At 35.6% G+C, this 19,757-nt stretch overlaps 1 long non-coding RNA gene across 2 annotated transcripts in view; it reads right to left on the bottom strand.

Annotated features, from left to right (window-relative positions):
- LOC137622086 (uncharacterized) overlaps positions 1-19,757 on the bottom strand; it is a 276,733-nt gene that overhangs the window by 156,913 nt on the left and 100,063 nt on the right. For both annotated transcript variants that reach the window (XR_011040353.1, XR_011040352.1), the window contains one exon: positions 406-431. This is a non-coding gene — a long non-coding RNA (uncharacterized lncRNA). The remainder of the gene's footprint in view (positions 1-405; positions 432-19,757) is intronic.

The following is a 19,757-nucleotide window of genomic DNA, read 5'->3' on the forward strand; positions in this document are numbered from 1 at the left end:
TATATTGGTTTTAATGAAAGTATATGTCATGAAACAACGAACCACTAACAACTAACAAATCAGTATTACCAACATAATAGCGCTAATAAATTATTCAACTTTAATTTAGAGACATTTATAAGTTATCCTGATGGTTATGAAAAGACAAACCTGGAAGAAAATTAACCAAAACAGAAAAATAATCCAATTTGGATTGTTATGATATGAACCGAATGGTACAACAGGTATAATACTAATAAGCAGCATTAAAAAAAAAAGTCAAACAAGCTTAAATTTCATTAAAGAACATAAGTAAAAATAAATAAAGTTGAAATCTAGTAAAGATTTGATAGAGTACACAGGAGACAATTCTATACACAGCCAAGGAAATCCAAAATGAACACAGATTATTTAGTAAACACTCACCGAGAGGCGGGCTTTCCTTCGAGGACCTGAAATAAAGATATAAAAGATGACAATTCAAGCATAAACACATATATGTAATCGATACAAAATAAGATACTCTGACAAGGAACAGAGCTAGCCTATCGCCAGATTAATCTTAGAAAGCAAAATAGATTCATGGTAATGAGAACAAGTAGTTTATTAAAATCAATAAATAACTTCTTGATAAAATTCCTGGAGATAGAGGCTAAGATTCAAGCAGTGTTTCTGTATACCTATAGTCACCGCAAAGATTCCGGACGAAATAAGCCCCACCCCTGATGACGTCATAGCCAATGTCTCCCATGTTAGCAGCGTGATTGGCTATGGCGTCATCAGGGGGTGGTGCTTATTTCGGCCGGAATCTTTACGGCGACTACAGTTTTCTTCAATTACCTTAAAACATCGTATTGTTAGAAAGCTCATAATTTAATGGTCTTTTCTTGTTCTTCGTGACCGTATGGAAATATTTGACAAAAATAGTAATGGGAATGGAATATAATCTTAACATTATGGTTTAATTAAATGTGATCAGTACTATGTATGATATTTTCTAAAATTAATCTTAACAAGATTACAGTCATCTGAGCATTTATAATCATAATTTTTAGGATTTTTTTCAAGTAGACTTTTCTGTTAATGGGATTAGACGTGCATTTACATTAAAAAAAAAAATTTAATCAGCATATTTTCATTCATCTATTCATTTCAACGGTTTCTTATCCCTTACGGTGTGTCTGAATACAATTTCGTTAAGCTAAAGGTCATCTAATCCCTTTTAAATATAAAAAGCTTGAAATCTTGAATAGCAATTAGAAGGTTCAATGGATGACTTGAACTAAAAAAAGTATACTTATTGAATACAAATTTTCCTTTTTAATCAAAAGACCAGGAGAATTTCTTTAAAAAATTAGATCCCATAGGAAGTGAGTACGATGGAAATTTCAAGACAGAATAGATAATGTCCTTTTTCTAGCGATCAAATGAATATTGAATATTGAGCTGGCCTCCTGGCTAGTATAGAGGTAGTGTCGCCTGGCATTCGCCTGGCAGTAAATCAATCTCACCCGGGGACCGTCGTGAGTTCAAGCTGTTTATTGAGGCGGATACTGCTGTGGTTGGGCACCACAGTGGGGGTTGGGCTTGTCCGGCTGACGTTCTGGTGAGCATCTATTGTAATGATACTGGAACTTAAACCAGACACTTTTACCTTTATATAGGAATGAACATCAAAGTTGTGAGGTTTTTCAACAAACTTGGAATATTGTGTTAAAAATTAAACCAGTGTATCACAAACACCAGCGAGTGGACAATAAAAAGAAAAATGATTCTTCATTTCTGAATTCCTACATTTTCTTTTCGTAAAAGGTACCCTTATATAAATAGGGTCTAGTTTTAGTATTTCCATACTCTCAGCACTATCAAAATCTTTCCTGAGAATGTGGTCAAACGATACACTAAATCAATTTTCAACAACACCAACATGACAAGCAAATTCCATGATTTTCAGAACAATTTTGTTGCTGGACTAAACATAAAATTGCAATAGAACAAACACTAGAAAATATAATAAAGACAATAAGTGACAAGAGTTCAAATAACAAAATCCCCCCCCTCTCTCTCTCTCTCTCTCTCTCTCTCTCTCTCTCTCTCTCTCTCTCTCTCTCTCTGTATGTATAAATATACGTACTACTCAAACCAAGGCCAGGTGAATTATAATAAAGATTCCTTAAAATGAAAAAGCAATAATTTGCCATAGCGTCAGATCTCTCTCTCTCTCTCTCTCTCTCTCTCTCTCTCTCTCTCTCTCTCTCTCTCTCTCTCTCTCTCTCTCTCTCTCTCTCTCTCTCTCTCTCGTATGTAATATATATGTATGTGTATATAATATATATGTATAATATACATATATATAATATATATACATATATATGTATGTATGTATACACCCATATATATACATATATATAATACATATACATATATATAATACATATACATATATATGTATGTATACACACATATACACATATCTATACACACACACACACACACACATATACCAAGGCAAAGTGAATTATAAAAAAATTTCCCTAAAATGCAAAAGCAAGGATTTACCATCGCGTAAGAAGAGCTCTCTCTCTCTCTCTCTCTCTCTCTCTCTCTCTCTCTCTCTCTCTCTCTCTCTCTCTCTCTCTCTCTCTCTCTCTCTCTCTCTCTCTGTTACATCCACGGCTTGCCAGAGCCATTGTTGGTGCATATGACTCTATAAAAAAAAATCAACATGTATCGGAGAGCAATGATTGTATATCACTGCAAGTACTGCAACATTGTGTGTTATGCACAAGCTTACAAGGCAGAGTGTGAGCGTCCGTGTGCGCACCGCGTGTGTATGTGCGTGTCTCTGTACCTGCAGGACAGGAGCAAGTGCGCTTAGTGATTAATTGGCAGTTGGGTACAACCTGCATACCTGCTTTCCGATGCCCGGCGTTCTCTTCCAAATCTCTCTAAATTTCGCCAGACAAGAATATAAACTTCATAACCTTATTGAAGAAGAACGTAACCTAATTTAGTTTTGTATGTATGTATGTATGTATGTATGTATGTATGTGTATATATATTTATTTATTTATATATATATATATATATATATATATATATATATATATATCATATGCATATATATATACTGTATATATATATATATATATATATATATATATATATATATATATATATATATATATATATATATATATATATATATATATATATATATATACGAGGAGATGATAATGATGATATATATATATATATATATATATATATATATATATATATATATAGATAGATAGATAGATAGATATATAGATAGATAGATAGATATATATATATATATATATATATATATATATATATATATATATATATATATATATAATGTGTGTGTATGTGTGTATCTGCCCGCAAAGTAATGCCATAAGTCTCTTGAAGCAAGTCCTAGCAACTTCATCCAAAACCACTTGTAAAAACCAGCATAGTAGCACCTTCAAAAGGAAAAAGTCTTATACATACAAAAAAGCAAACCCGCGCACACATTATTATTATTATTATGATTATTATTATTATTATTATCATTACTTGCTAAGCTACAACCCTAGTTGGAAAAGCAGGATGCTATAAGCCCAGGAGCCCCACCAAGGAAAATAGCCCAGTGAGGAAAGGAAACTAGGAGAAATAATATATTTCAAGAACAATGACATTTAAATAAATATTTCCTATATAAACTATGGAAACTTTAACAAAACAAGAGGAAGAGAAACGAGATAGAATAGTGTGCCAGAGTGTACCCTAAAGCAAGAGAACTCTGACCCAAGACAGTGGAAGACCATGGTACAGAGGCTATGGCACTACCCAAGACTAGAGAACAATGGTTTGATTTTGGAGTGTCCTTCTCCTAGAAGAGCTGCATACCATAGCTAGAGAGTCTCTTCTACCCTTACCATGAGAAAGTAGCCGCTGGACAATTACAGAGCAGTAGTTAACCCCTTGGGTGAAGAAGAATTGTTTGGTAATCTCAGTGTTGTCAGGTGAATGAGGACAGGAGAATCTGTAAAGAATAGGCCAGACTATTCTGCGTATGTGTAGGCAAAGGGAAAGTGAACCGTAACTAGAGAGAAGGATCCAATGTAGTACTGTCTGGCCAATCTAAGGACCACATAACTCTCTAGCGGTAGTATCTCAACGGATGGCTGATGCCCTGGCCAACCTACTACCTACATATACATTACCTATATATGTATATATATATATATATATATATATATATGTATATATTATACATACATACATACATACACATATATATGTATATATTATATATATATACATACATACATACATACATACATATATATATATATATATATATATATATATATAATTACAAATGCAGCTGTTTCCAGTTCAGTGAAGAATTAAGGCTTCCAACGTGTCCTTATCCATGTCTGGGGTTTGGCCAGTTTTCATCATCTCGCTGGCCAGTGCGCATTTCTGCTGGTGGGGGACTTTGGTCTGATCAGTTACAGCAAACCAACATAGAGTGGGTGGCCCTGACTAGTACAGCTTTGATGATCATGACGATACGCAAACCTTTTTACCACGATAAGGTTCCCCCACTCAGAAAGAGTAATATATATATACACCACATATAAATATATATATATATATATATATATATATATATATATATATATATATATATATATATATATATATATATATATATATATATACATACATATAAAGATCTCATGCATCAATGGAGTGCCACGAAAATTACCTGGAGAATTTACATATAATATACAGTATAACAATATTTTCCAAAGTGAATAAATCCCTGTATACCTACATTCTTATTTGGTGTATAACGCCTCAAATTACCTCAATCAGTGCTTAGTAACTTTTTGGTGCCATCTACTGTAGCTAAATAAATATAATTTATTGGAATATGTTCATAAAGCAAAATAACAACAATAAAATGCCAAAATGAATAGCTGAAGGTCGGAACAAACAAAACTTACTATACTTGGCCTTTAGAAGAGATTCATCAAAGTAAATAATCTAAGTATGCAAAATAAGCAATTTTGATAATGTGAAAATATTCAACACAGCTAATGTAAATTAAACTTGATTTGAAGATGAAAGAGAAAAAATATAACTCTTTTTCAAGTTTTCTTTATTGTTAGCCTTTATTAATAAGCAAAGAAAAGAGACAATATGCCGGGGTGAAGTTTGCCCAAAATCGAAATTTCTATACTTTCCTTAAAATATATTACCATAAACTTTATATGAATCCCGACCTTTTTAATTAGGTATAGTCTATTGCTATTTTTGGCAGCCATTGCCCATTGCAGGTCATTGCTATATTTTTAGTCGTTAAAGCCCAAATAATTTTGTACATAAACAATCGTTTTAATTCACCATACCAGTAATCGTGTTCATTTAAAGTATATAGTTTTTATTTTTAAAATAGCTTAGTTTTTCACCTAATTTTGACAACTTTATGAGGTACTAAACTTCTACAAGACTGCAAGTGATGTACATAATGTACTTGGTATAGGACCAAGATATTTGTAATTTTATACAGATTTTAGACTTTTAGGAGGTTCAGGTTTAAATAATCGAAATCACACAAACCATATCAATTACTCACACACACACAACCGCACAATATATATGTGTGTATATATATATATATATATATATATATATATATATATATATATATATATATATTTAATCATCAGCCATTACTAGGCCACTACAGAACAACGACCCCAGACATGCCCTTCCACTTGCGTCTGTGCATGGCCTTTCTGTGCCAGTCCACACCCGCAAACTTTCTTAGTTCATCCATCCATCATCTTCTCTTCCCTCTACAGCTTCTTTTACAATGGACAGGGACCCATTCTGTTTATATATATATATATATATATATATATATATATATATATATATATATTCTGTAAATATATAAATAGTTTGTTGAAAGGTGACATTATATTTACTCAAGATATGCTTACACAGCCTAGAATGAAAAGGTGTCACTGAAACCAAATTTACTATAAGGCTTATGGAGTCTTTTACATCTTACGATGATCATCTCCCCCCTCGGCGTCCTTGCAAATGCTATTGCAACTACAGCATGATGCAGCATCTCTCAGCTGATGGGCAACGTCAAATTAAGGGTGGCCAAAGGTATGTAATGTTTTTACGATGAGATATTCCACCAAAGAATAGTGCTAAAGCTGAAAGAAATACTGCTTGCTGGTATCCGATCTGCAAGAAGCTTATGGGAGTTTATTCACAAAACCTCTGGGGATTTTAATTGTGAGGATATGGCATAACAATCGCTAAATCCTGAGAGATGAAAGAAAGAGCAATGAAATTGCAATACTTGAATAAAGAGGTACGCGTTGTTATAGCTATATATATATATATATATATATATATATATATATATATATATATATATATATATATATATATATATATACACACACACACATATATATATATATATATATATATATATATATATTTCCAATAACTCACTGCCAGACATATGACTACTGGTCTCTCCACGTCCCTCAGGTAGAGGGAAGAGGGAGTACTCATACCCAGGCGAGAGGGGGTTGACTACTAGAGCATAAAGAGCGTAAAACTACACGACCCTAAAACACTTACAGTATATGGAGTAACTGAGAATAATTAATATGTTCATTTGGCAACGGGTGCAAAAGAATCTAGGGAATAAATTCTAAACTGATAAATGAAAATCGTGTGCAAATCAAGAAATAACTTCAAGAACGGAATGCATAAGGTCTATTTGAAGATGGTTCAAGAGCTGTAGTGGCTAAAGATTCTATTGAAATATAGCACAGGATCCTGGAGACCTAAGATATAATATATCAGCATCCAAGGTCCATAACTACGCAAGCTAAAACTAGGGATATCTAGGCAACGGCTTCTAGTGAGTCGTGACTAACTAGATAGATCTTTAATTATCATTATGATTATCAATATATGATTATGATTATTATTATTATTATTATCATTATGATGATGATGATGATGATGATTTTTATTATTATTATAATTATCAATACAATTCACTACAGAAATATAATGTACTATGAGCGTGGCGCTAACTCCAGGCACACAGATTGCGAGTCACCAGTGCTTCTCCTAAGCTACTCAACCATTGAGGATCAATGGATAAGTAAGTTAATCGAACACTGGCCATCATTTGAATATCATTATTATTATTATTATTATTATTATTATTATTATTATTATTATTATCATCATATTCATAATGATCATAATCATAATAATCATAATGATCATAATCATAATAATCATAATGATCATAATCATAATAAACAATTATAATAATCATAATAATTATAATAATAATAATCATAATTATAATAATTTTAATTATAATCATCATCATCATCATCATCATCATTATTATTATTATTATTATTATTATTATTACTTGGTAAGTTACATCCCTATTTGAAATAGCAGGATGCTATAAGCTCAGGGGCTCCAAAAGGGAAAATAGCCCAGTGAGGAAAGGAAAAAAGGAAAAAAATATTTCAAGAATACATTAAAATAAATATCTCCTATATAAACTCTAAAAACTTTAACAAAACAAGAGGAAAAGAAATAAGATAGAATAGTGTGCCCGAGTGCACCCTCAAGCAGTCTGACGAGTCTGCAGATCCATATTGCAGGGCTCTCGTAAAGGCTCATGTTCTTTAGATGGGAAGTTGAGCTGGGTAGTATTCAAGAAGCTGGACAGCTAAATAATAAGAGGCCAAAAAATGGACAAAGCAATGATTTCATAGTAATGCAGCTGGGGAAGAAGACACGAAGCAGAGCCTTTCGTAGCTTAGCAAATAATAATAATAATAATAATAATAATAATAATAATAATAAAGGGTGTCCCTGACGAGAAAACAATAGATAAAGGAACTGCGTATACTATAAGTCTATAATCATAATGCAATGGCAGTGACACTCGTTTCCTTTTGAAATCAAGAAATAATATACATTTTTATTAGGATATTTTAATATTGAGCAATTTCAAAAATCTAATAAGAGTATATTCAAAAGGACGATGATTGCTTGAAGGTACACTCGGGCACACTATTCTATCTTATTTCTCTTCTTGTTTTATTAAAGTTTTTATAGTTTACATAGGAGATATTTATTTTGATGTTACTGTTCTCAAAATATTCTATTTTTCATTGTTTCCTTTCCTCACTGGGCTGTTTTTCCTGTTGGAGCCCCTCAGATTATAGCATCCTTCTTTTCCAACTAATGTTGTAACTAAGCAAGTAATAATAACAATAACAATAACAATAACAATAATAATAATAATTTCAAAAGTTGTCATTTAAAATGGACGTTTATCAAAATTTCTGAAATAACAGAACAAAAGTAGAGGGGCACTCAGTAGACCGCACGCACTCCGCCGTGGCAGCTTATTTCTCTACCTTTTGCTCGACCTTGACTTCGACCTTGACATGTGTTGATTGGGGTGGATTTTCATACACTCAACTATCAACAGGGTTTGAAGTCTCTGTAATAACGATGTCCAAACTTATGGCTGATTACGTGAATTGGACACATTTCTTGACCGCCTTGACCTTCTAAAATTTATTCATTTCCAGCTTTTTACATAACAGTTAATCCTTGCAAGTTTCATTATTCTACGATTAAAATTGTGGCCAGGAAGCTGTTCACAAACAACTTCGTTGGCGGATGTAAATATCTCAACCATAGAGGTTTAAAGGTTGCTCATGAATGGCAGAGGCACAGTGTCAGTGCCTTATCAAGCAGGACAATGCCCTAGAGACTGAACATATTCCATATGATCAACGCCAAAGCCCGCGCTCTACCCAAGCTTGGACCAAGGAGGGCCAGGCAATGGCTGCTGATGACTCGGCAGATAGACCTACAGTCTCCCCCAAATCCCAATCCTTAGCTCACAAAGACGGTGAGGTTGGAACGACCAGAGGAACTAACGAGTTTGAGCGGGACTCGAACCCCATTCTAGCTATCACCTGGCAAGGACGCTACCACCAGGCCACCGCAACCCTAAGATTCATAATCAATTAGGAAAATATCAGGAAATATGAAACAACTTTATAAGCTACATTGGGAGGTTTGACTGTCAGTTGAAATCATCTTCAGTGAGGGTGTACAGTACACTGCATCGTTGTACCTGCCACAACTACATGAGCAAAAGAATGTATCATGAAGATACAATATAAACGAGCAGTAAACACAATGTACTCGTAAGTATATACATATACAAGCATACAAATACATGATATATACGTATGCACGCACAAACACACACACACACACACACATATATATATATATATATATATATATATATATATATATATATATATATATATATATATATATACAGTACATATTAGTGTACGAGACCCGTCTAAATAAATATGCACACACACACGCAAACATACAGAGATCCAACCTTCCCACCTCCCCCCTTTCCTAACTACAACACGGCAGTTCCGGCAGTTTTTGGGAGATTGGTGTTTCCGATTGTAACTCAGGTTATGACTACTCCCTTTCCTTAAAACTCTAGCGACGGCGAGAGACCGAGTAATCATACATTTGTGTTCAAATGTGAGAGACAAAGTGCAAGCTAAACACAATGGTGTATTTCCTTCATCAAAATGGTATCTGTTGGGCCTTAATCGGTACAATACAATACAACGCAATGCAATACAATACAATAAACAGAAAGTGTTTCAATGTTTGCACTAATTTTGTTATAATTCTTAATTGTTGCCCAACATAATGAACGATCAAAATGCTTATCATTTGTCCTTGTTATAATACCTAATAGCATTCACTATATCAATAAACAAATGAAGAACATATTGTGAAGAGTCACGATTTGACAACGTAGCGGAAATCCTAAAAGAAAAAAAAATAAAGAAAATAAATCACATACAAAAACTTAACGATGTATTACGTTTGAATGGCTCATTATCTTCTTAGCCTCATAAAACTGCCAACTCTAGCCTCACTTTAAGGAAGTCAGTAATTCTCAAATTGGCAGTTTCCTCCCTTGAAAAAAAAAAGAAAAAAAATCTTTCTTCCTTTAGCCCCCGATCTCTCATAACCTTTCAAGTCCCATTTTTCTTCCTTTCTTTTGATTATATCTTGGATTATGTATCCAATCCCACTGGTCTTTACTAAAATTATAGTTTCTGTCCAAACGACAAAATCCAAGTGGTTCTGAAAATAACCAGCTCTAGTGGTTGGTAACTCTACGGTAACTGTATACCCAGTTTCACCAACGCTAACCCAGTCTATAATGTGAGGGATGGTAACCCTTAGATTAAATTAAAGGACCGAATTAACAGCATGAAATCTGAACGTACCAGGCAAACTGTTTGTCCTCTAAACTTTATGAGCTCTAAGGAAAAATATTTTAAAAGAGAAAAATATCAGATACTAATGTGTATAGAGTCGGCGAACTTCCGTTTTGCAAGGGTTGTCTGGACATATTGGGAAAGTCTCTGTTTGTTGATCGCCGGACTGGGGTTCGGGTCCCGCTCAAGCTCGATAGTTTCTTGCAGTGTCTCTAACCTCTCCTTCCTTGTGAGCTAATTAGTGAGGGGTGCCTATAGGTCTACCTGCTGAGTCATCAGCAGCCATTGCCTAGCCCTCCCTGATCCCAGCTAAGGTGGTCTTCCCTCTGCCATTCATGAACGGCCTTTAAACCTTAAACCCACACACATTCTAGAGTTGAAGATTCATTGGAGGTTATTGCCTGGTAACTACTCGGCAAAGGATATACTGTAGTTGGTGAGTCAAGGTACAATGGTTATTCAAGATTCAAAATGGAATAGCAGAGCAATGTAAAATTTGCTGGAATATTTTGATTGAGCCACCGCATATGAAGAGTCCGTCCACACACCAGTAACAACAAAAATAAAGCCGTTATTAATCCCCTGCAGGATAAAGACCTTAGTCATGTTTTTATTCATATCTGGGATTTGGCTATTTATTTCATCACTACGTTAGCCACTGCGGATTGGTGATGGTGAGACACTTTAGACAGATCGCTTCAAGCAAACTAACATAGTATAGGTGGCCCTGACTAGAACAACATTGCTGATCATAGCAATACACAAACCCTTTCACCACGTTAAGGTATCCCCACTCAGTAAAATATTAAGTAATTCAAAGATCCCATGCGTTGTTTAATGAAACCATTATTTCCTCTGAATATCCTCGGTATTTTCGAAACCTGTCAATAAGGGGTTTAATTATCTAGAAAATATTTAAAGGTTTTCAGAAGTTGATGAAAACCACATCGGTATCTAATGAAAGATATCATATGGCTGCCGTCATTAATAGAATGATGGTATATACTATACTCATAAAACTCCCGAAATCTAATACCTGAATTTTTATGTGCAAGTGCAGTTCATAAAATATATTTTCAGTTATTTTCATTTAACTTCCGTTTTTCCCGGTATCTATAACTTTATTTCCTTGACTAGATAAGGACCGTCGTTCAACATTCATCTAGGATTATAGGGCTTCCGATTGAAAAACATAATCCTTTCATTCTTATAATAGGTTTTACTTTAAATTAACTAATACTCTCAACATGACTTATGAACTTATAATAAGGTAATGAAGGTTTAACTTCAGTTTCATCATTTACTTAAAGTATGAACATCACGACAAAATTTCCCAAAACTTTTACATAGGATCATAAGCTTTACCCCAAAAATTTTGATGGTTTCATAGACAATGGTAAGTATAGTTTTTAAAACCTTCAGTGATGTAATGTAAAATCATATGTTAAATTCCAAACTGATATTTGGTGTTAAAACAAAATTTCACTGGAGTGATATACAATTGTGAGTTAAAATTCCTAACCTATCATTGGCGAGAAGAGGAACTGCATATAGTATTAACAAAATTTATCACTGTATTATCCAAGAGTATAAGTTCCAAACACATCGTTACCAAAATATAAAATGTAAATGTTTAAGTGAAATATAATTACCTTCCAAAAACCTACACTATATTTTGTTCAGAGAAAATATTATAAACACATATCAAGGCTGCTATAATATCTAAAATGCTTCAGTAGATTGGTAAAAGAAATATCTAATGGGAATCTCTCCCAATGAGAACTTCTGGTAAAAATATTGAGAGTTCTTTCTCTTGAAAAGCATTTACTATAACTAACAATCGCTTACTTTATGTTTTTGGACACTTTGTCGTCTTTTTTTTACACTCTTGCACAGGTTTACCAAGAACCAATCTCGAGACAACTGGATTGTCTTTTGCCCGTAAATAGATTCGCTGCTTGTCCTGCCAAAGCCTTATTTAGGTGATGTTTCTATAAAAATTTGCAGGGTTTCCCACATTTTCAACATCTCCCTTATTTCACTTTGAAGTGAACGGTTTGTCTATCTGTCCCTCCTACTCAAATGAAATATCCTCCACTATCACTTGCTGCTGCTTCTTATGGAACGAATTACAACACTCCTCTGTTGTCAGCAGTTCACTACGTTCCTCGAAGTCGATGATATTGTCCCGATCCACCTTCAACCCCATTGTCTTGCCAAGGACACCATTTCATCGACAACTGCCTTTAGAATATGTTCAAACTCCTCAACAAGATGCTCTGCAATGCATTCAGGTCAGTTTCCTCCTTGCGGATTTGAGGGTTCTCTTGGTGATCACCTCCCAGGCTTTTTCAATGACTTTGAGGCAGGTGAAAATGTGAAAATTATTTTTTTAAACTCTTACAGGGTGAGCTTGGTCCCTTCAGTGACCTCGAAACATTTCTGGAACATTGCCTTCGTGTACATTTTTTGACGTTTGAGGTAACCTGGTGGTACATGGTTTAGAGAATCTTAGTGGTACTGCGCGGCATAAACGTAAATCTTGACAAATTTGAACTCGTCCAAAATGTCATTTTCAATGACTGGAGCATTGTCCATGAGCAACGAGGCTTCCAGTGGGAGTTTCTTGTCCAAAAGGTACTTTTATACCTCAGGAACAAAAACTTCATTGATCCATTCCACAAACTAAATTCTGGTCACCCAAGCTTTGTTGTTTGACCTCCACATGACATTGTTATTTCTGCACTCTGCACTTCTTGAAGACTCATGGATTATTTAAGTGATGCACTAGGAGGGGTTTGACTTTGCCATCTCCACTAACATTAGCACAGAACAGCAGGGTTAGACGATTTTCTTATGGATTGTGACAGGAAATTGCATTCTCTTCTGCTGAAATGAAAGTCCTCCTTGGCATCTTTTTCCAGAACAGACTGGTCTCATCCCAGTTGAACACTTGCTGTGGCATGTAAGACTAGGGATGCGCAAACCTTTTAAGTTCTACAAAACCTGCATCTGCTGCCTCGAATCGGAGCTCGCAGCCTATGTCACACAAAACTATAGATGCCTGTTCTTCTCTTGAGGTTTTTAAACCAGCCATCGTTTGCTTTTAATGTTCCCTTTTCTTGGCCTGTTGACGTACATGCCTCCTTTTGAACGAGATCAGCAAACAAAAACTTTGCTTTTTCACGAATTATATTCTTGGTTATCGTATTTCATGCTAACTGCTTTTCATTGATCCATATGAAAAAGAAGTGCTCAACATTATCTAGAATACACTGGCCGTTGCATATTTAAAACAAGCACCACTTTTACAGTATCATTACGTTGCTTTCTTTTTTCTTCATCAGGAAGGTGCTAATCGTCGGGATTGTACGATTGCATAGTTTTGGCAGGGTTCCAACACGCGTACCTCTAACATGCTCCTTGATAATTTCTTTTTTCAGCTATAAGGTCATCATCTTCTTTCCTCCTTTCTTGATCACCTAGTAAGTCATTGTCTAGATGCTGTTGTATAATGTTTATAATGTTAACTTCTTGACGTGAACAATAGCAATCTCAATTCTATAAAGAACAGGCGGTCACAACTTTATAAAAGAACACTGCCAAAGACGTTCGCAAGATAACGTTTGGTGAAAACAGAATACAGACGAAACTTTTTGCTTGTACACCGATAAAATGTTCATATACCAAATTGCTCATATCAGAAATTACTTGTAAACCGAGGTATATATATATATATATCTCTAAGGCAAAATAGTGAATTACGTACATGGAGCTTACTGGACTATAAAGGGTAGAGTCCAAGGGTGAAAAAAGACACGGAACTGGTAACAAAATCAAAAGAAATAAATTAATGATTGTCATATGATTAAAATATTCTGCTTTTATTCGTTCAAAGGGGATATTTATTCATATATGTGGGTGTATTTAATAGTTATTGCTTTTTTTTTTATCTTCACCTCAAAATAGCACGTTTCAAGAAACAATACTTATTAAAATTTCTCTAATATTGAGGGCTTTTTACTAAGATTTTTTTTATGTTAACGCAATTCAGTTGTGAAACACAACTGCTCTCGTAACCCAAGCTATGCATAAAGTATTTAAAGACATGTGTTTTCTACCACCTAATGGATTTTTTTCTCCTACAAGTACAGCCTCACGTGACCGAGTATAAAACAAAATAGGAAACTCAGACATTGTTCATGTTCTTACACGTAATTATCATTATTATCATTAAACTGCTCTCATAAACGAAGCTATGCAGAAGATACTTAAAGACGTGTTTTCTACCATCTAATGGATTTTTTTTTCTCCTACAAGTACAACCTCACGTGATGAAGTGTAAAAGTAAAATAAAACTCAGTCGTTGTTCATGTGCTTACACGTAATTATCATTACAAGCTACGTTATAAACCTAGTTAGAAAAGCAAGATTCTATAGGCCCAAGGGCTCAAACAAAGGAAATAGCACAGTGAGGAAAATATACAAGGACATAAATAAACTACAAGAGAAGAATAAATAATCAAAATAAAATATTTCAAGAACAGTAATAATATTAAATTAGATTCTTCACATACAAACTATAAAACCTTAAAAAAAAAACAAGCAAGAGAACCTTAATCCAAGAGAGTGGAAGGTCATGGTACTACCAAAGAACGGAGAACAGTGGTTTGATTTTGGAGTGGCTTTCTCCTAGAAGAGCTGCTTAACATAGCTAAAAGAGTATCTTCTACCATTACCAAGAAGAAAGTAGCCGCTGAATATTCACAGTACGGCAAATCACTTGAGCGAGGAAGAATTGTTTGGTGATCTCAGTTTTGTCAGGTGCATAAGGACAAAGGAGAATGTGGTAAGAAAAGGCCAGACTATTCGGTGTATGTGTGGGCAAAGACAAAATGATAGTGATCCAATGTAGAACTGTCTGGTCAGTCAAAGGACCCAATAACTCCCTCGCAGTAGCATCTCCAGGGGTGGCTGGTGCCCTAGCAAACCTAATAACAGGAGTGGCTTTCCTTTTCCCTCCTGTGTTGACTACTTGATATACACTTCAACTAAAAATGTCCAAAAGTGCCATATCTGAGATCGTGAAGAATTGTTTTAGTGAATTAAGGCCATATTGCCTATAGCTGGGGCCTTGGGGGGGACATTCAACACCCAGGTACAATTGAGGGAACCAGGAGAAATTAAGACGTTGGACAGGGAAATGGAAAAACAGGAAGCAGAAATGAAGGTAAAACAACAGGCTAAGAAGTTGATGTAAGATAAGGGGTCGAAGCCGTGCTGCAAAGATCATTGCTTGATGTCCACAGTGTACCGCGTGGAGTGAAAAGGGGCAATACAGCAGTCATTCGCGGACTCATCGCATATTCAAAACAATGTCACCTCTTCTTGGAAACGTCCCTGCCCGGATTTCTGCTAGATGGGAAATCGAATCCCGCTCAAACTCGATAGTTTCTTGTACTGTGAGTAACATCACCATCCTTGTGAGCTAAGGATGGGGGAGGGAAGCCTATAGGTCTACCTTCTGGGTAATTAGAAGCCATTGCCTGGACCGCCCTGGTCCTAGCTTGGTTGGAGAGGGGAGCTTGGGCGCTGTTCATATTGATATTTGGTCCATCTCTAGAACATTATTCTGCTAGCCCATTGTCACTGTCCTTTGTATCTTCCATTATTAGCGGCCTTTAAACTTTTAAATGATAAAATATTGATAAGATATAAATGCAAGGAGCTTTTCAGGAGACTTGGTGCACATTTAGACCTAAGGAATACTACAAAGGCCCAAAAAAATGTACGCAAAATAACACTATATTCTAAGGCAGCTTTAGAGTCGTACAACTTCTGTTTACTAATTTCAGTTTATCCACGTAATTAGCAAAATGACCCTTATTTTGAAATGCTTTAAAGAATAACGTAGAATATAGTGAATTTCGTTAAATGAACATTTTCTTATCCGAGAATTTTCTCATTAAAGGGATAGCCTAAATCTCTCTAAATTTCATTACACATATTTGACCTTACTTCCGCCCTCACAAGTACTCTCTCTCTCTCTCTCTCTCTCTCTCTCTCTCTCTCTCTCTCTCTCTCTCTCTCTCGAGAGAGAGAGAGAGAGAGAGAGAGAGAGAGAGAGAGAGAGAGAGAGAGAGAGAGACAGAGAGCACAAAAGTACAGCGAACAGTAACAATAAAAAGTGAGTCCACTGAATGAATGAAGAACTATATGGCAAAGATACAAAAAAAGAAAAAGAAAAAAAAATCTCAACTAAACTGAACGATAATAAGTGACGACATTGCATTTCTAAAAGCTAAAATAGAACAGCGAAGGCGACACGAACACGAACAAATAAATAAGCAGCAAAAATCAAGAAATATTTCTTTTAAAAAACCCATGACAGTAAAATTCCAGAGGTTCCAGCGTTGCCGCTACGCTTAAAAGCCTGGTCAGAGCAGTGTTGCCATCAAGCAGGGTTTCACATAAGCCACATCTGAGGGAGAGGCAACCGTCCTCTTCACCCACATTCATTCTCCATACTCGTCGTCACGTTCCTTTAGCCTTTACTTATTCGTTCATCTCTCTCTCTCTCTCTCTCTCTCTCTCTCTCTCTCTCTCTCTCTCTCTCTCTCTCTCTCTCTCTCTCAAGAAAAGCAAGGTTAAAAGAAGAATGTAAACAGAAAGGAAATTTTCCCTTTTTATCTATTTATTTCTGCTATTTCTTTCTATTTTACACTGTCTTTTTCTCATCCTAATTAAAACCAGAGAGAGAGAGAGAGAGAGAGAGAGAGAGAGAGAGAGAGAGAGAGAGAGAGAGAGAGAGAGAATATAGTTATGTTTAGCTGAGTCAGTGTTGCCACTATGGCATCCCGCCCCGCCCCAGGGGTTTGTACTCTACTCCCCTGAGTCACTTCGCCGACTCACTCGGCCGAGGAGCCCCGCGTTTGATCATGAAGGTAATGACGCCGATCATAATGGCCGATGAGAACGATGTTGATGAGTATAATGCGCAGGGGTACGAGAACAACAAGAAAGGGCTGCGAAAATAAACAACTGCACGGAAGCGGCCTCTCTCCGTTAATAATTCATTAAGAACACGATGCCTGACTGGCGGACGGGGCTTCTTTCGTTATACAGTTATGGCAGACGCAGTGGTTAGGTAGTACTAGATGCAGACACAGCGAAGGATTCCTTCTTAGTCCTAAATAAAATTAATAGCTTCCAGCATGTTGTTCATTTATGGCTAAAGAATGGTGTTGAAATGTTTGTAGTTATAAAATAGATGTATTTTACATCTTTATGTGGATATCAAACATCATTTTGCAGGTCAAAAGTTTTTCCTATCTTAAATAACAGATTTTTGCTCATTTTACAAAAAAATATTTTTTTTAGCTCGTTTTACAATCAGGATACATACATAGATAAATACATAAAGTATCACTGAATCATATTTTACAGTACCTCCATTATGCCACGTACGACGATACAGCAACATCTGGTAGTTCAGTGTTGAACTTTTCTTGTATCTAAGACAAACTTCAATGTAGTTTTCCTTACTATTTTCACGTCACTGCGCAATGAGAATTTCATGTTTAGCGTATTAATGTTGTTTTATGTTAGTTATTACCACGTCCTTCGCGGTTTTAGAGTGGATTTCACACAAGTTCTCATTACTGATTAAAAGTTTAATAAAGGTTGCTCATGAATGGCAGAAGCAAGAGACAGGAAAATGGCCAAGAGAATGACCATATACATATATGGTCACCACTAAAAGACCCCTCTCTGCACCAAAGTTAGGACCAGGGATGACCAGGCAATCGCTGCTGATGACTCAGCAAGGGTTCCTATAGGTTCCCCCAAAACCTCCTCCCTAGATCACAAGGATGGTGTGGTTGTAAACACTGCTAAAAAACTATCGACCTTGAGCAGGTCTCGAATCTCCGTCTCATATATTGCCAGGCAGGGACGTTACCTATAAGCTACCACAATTGAAACTGCTTATGGGGATCCAAACGAGAAATATATGAAGAGTAGAATGTCCTGATGATAATTGAAACGAATTTTTGTTTTCAATTCTATCATTGTAAACAGTTCTGGTTAACAATGCTTAATCCTAAATATTACATATAGTCGTCAACTGAAATACCTACAGTATTTTTACCGCCGCCAACGGAGTTGGAAGGTTATGTTTTACACCCTGTTTGTGTGTGTGTGTGATTGATTGTGAACAGCTTCCTGGGCCCAATTATAACGTAAAGTAATTGAACTAGCAGGGATTAACTGTTATGTAAACAGCTGGAAATGATTAAATTTTCGAAGGTCAAGGACAACGGTCACGGTCGCGATCAAGCAAAATGTCCAATTCACGTAATCAGCCACAAGTTTGGACATCGTTGTCACAGAGACTTCAAGGTTGGTTCATAATTGAGTGTAGGAAAATCCATACCAATTAATACAGATTAAGGTCGAAGGTCAAGCAAAGGGTCAAATTCCGGTCGTCAACAATACGGCCACAATTTCAATCGTAAAGCAATGAAACTTGCATGGATTTTAAACTTTTATGTAAAGAGCTGGAAATGATAAAATTTTGGAAGTTCACAGGTGAAGGTCACGGACAAGCAAAGGTCGAGAAATAAGGTGCCCTGGCCGAGGTTTGTCCTCTACTGAGTGCCCCTTTGGTTCATTTTGTTTTCAGATTGCTAAGAGATCTGAAAACAAACATAAAGAACAATCGTAAGCAAATATCAAAAGTGAAATCTGAGATAAAGAAATAGAATCCGGAACAAAGAGAGACAGTAGGCATCTCGGGGTCTCTATTAGACTCACGCCTCCCTAATCAGACTCCTAAGATCTTGAAGAAGTTTTTAAGCCTCAACTTCTTGGAGAAGATGCCCAAAACATTCCAATTACTTTTTTGGGGTTTATCATAATTCCTAACAACGACAGACATTCATAATTTATAAATAGATACCGATAATTCTCAAAGTCAGGAAACGAATCGAAATTAGGGTTCAAATGACGATTACAGAAATACTAGATATGTGGGGAGGGAGCCAATAAGTCTACCTATTGAGTCATCAGCAGCCATTGCCTGGCTCTCCCTGGTCCTAGCTTTGGTGGAGAGAGGGCTTGGGGGCTGACATGTATATAACGGTAAATCTCTAGGGCATTGCCCTGCTAGCTAGGGTGTTTGTAACTAAAAGAGCGGATAAGTACAGAAAGGCAATATTAGTTAGCCAAAGCCAACTACAAATTGAGAATAGAGAATCTCCCCTATAGGAGAGAAAGCATGTCGCTATATATATATATATATATATATATATATATATATATATATATATATATATATAT

This window comes from Palaemon carinicauda, chromosome 28 (assembly GCF_036898095.1).
Source record: "Palaemon carinicauda isolate YSFRI2023 chromosome 28, ASM3689809v2, whole genome shotgun sequence".
Classification (NCBI taxonomy): domain Eukaryota; kingdom Metazoa; phylum Arthropoda; class Malacostraca; order Decapoda; family Palaemonidae; genus Palaemon; species Palaemon carinicauda.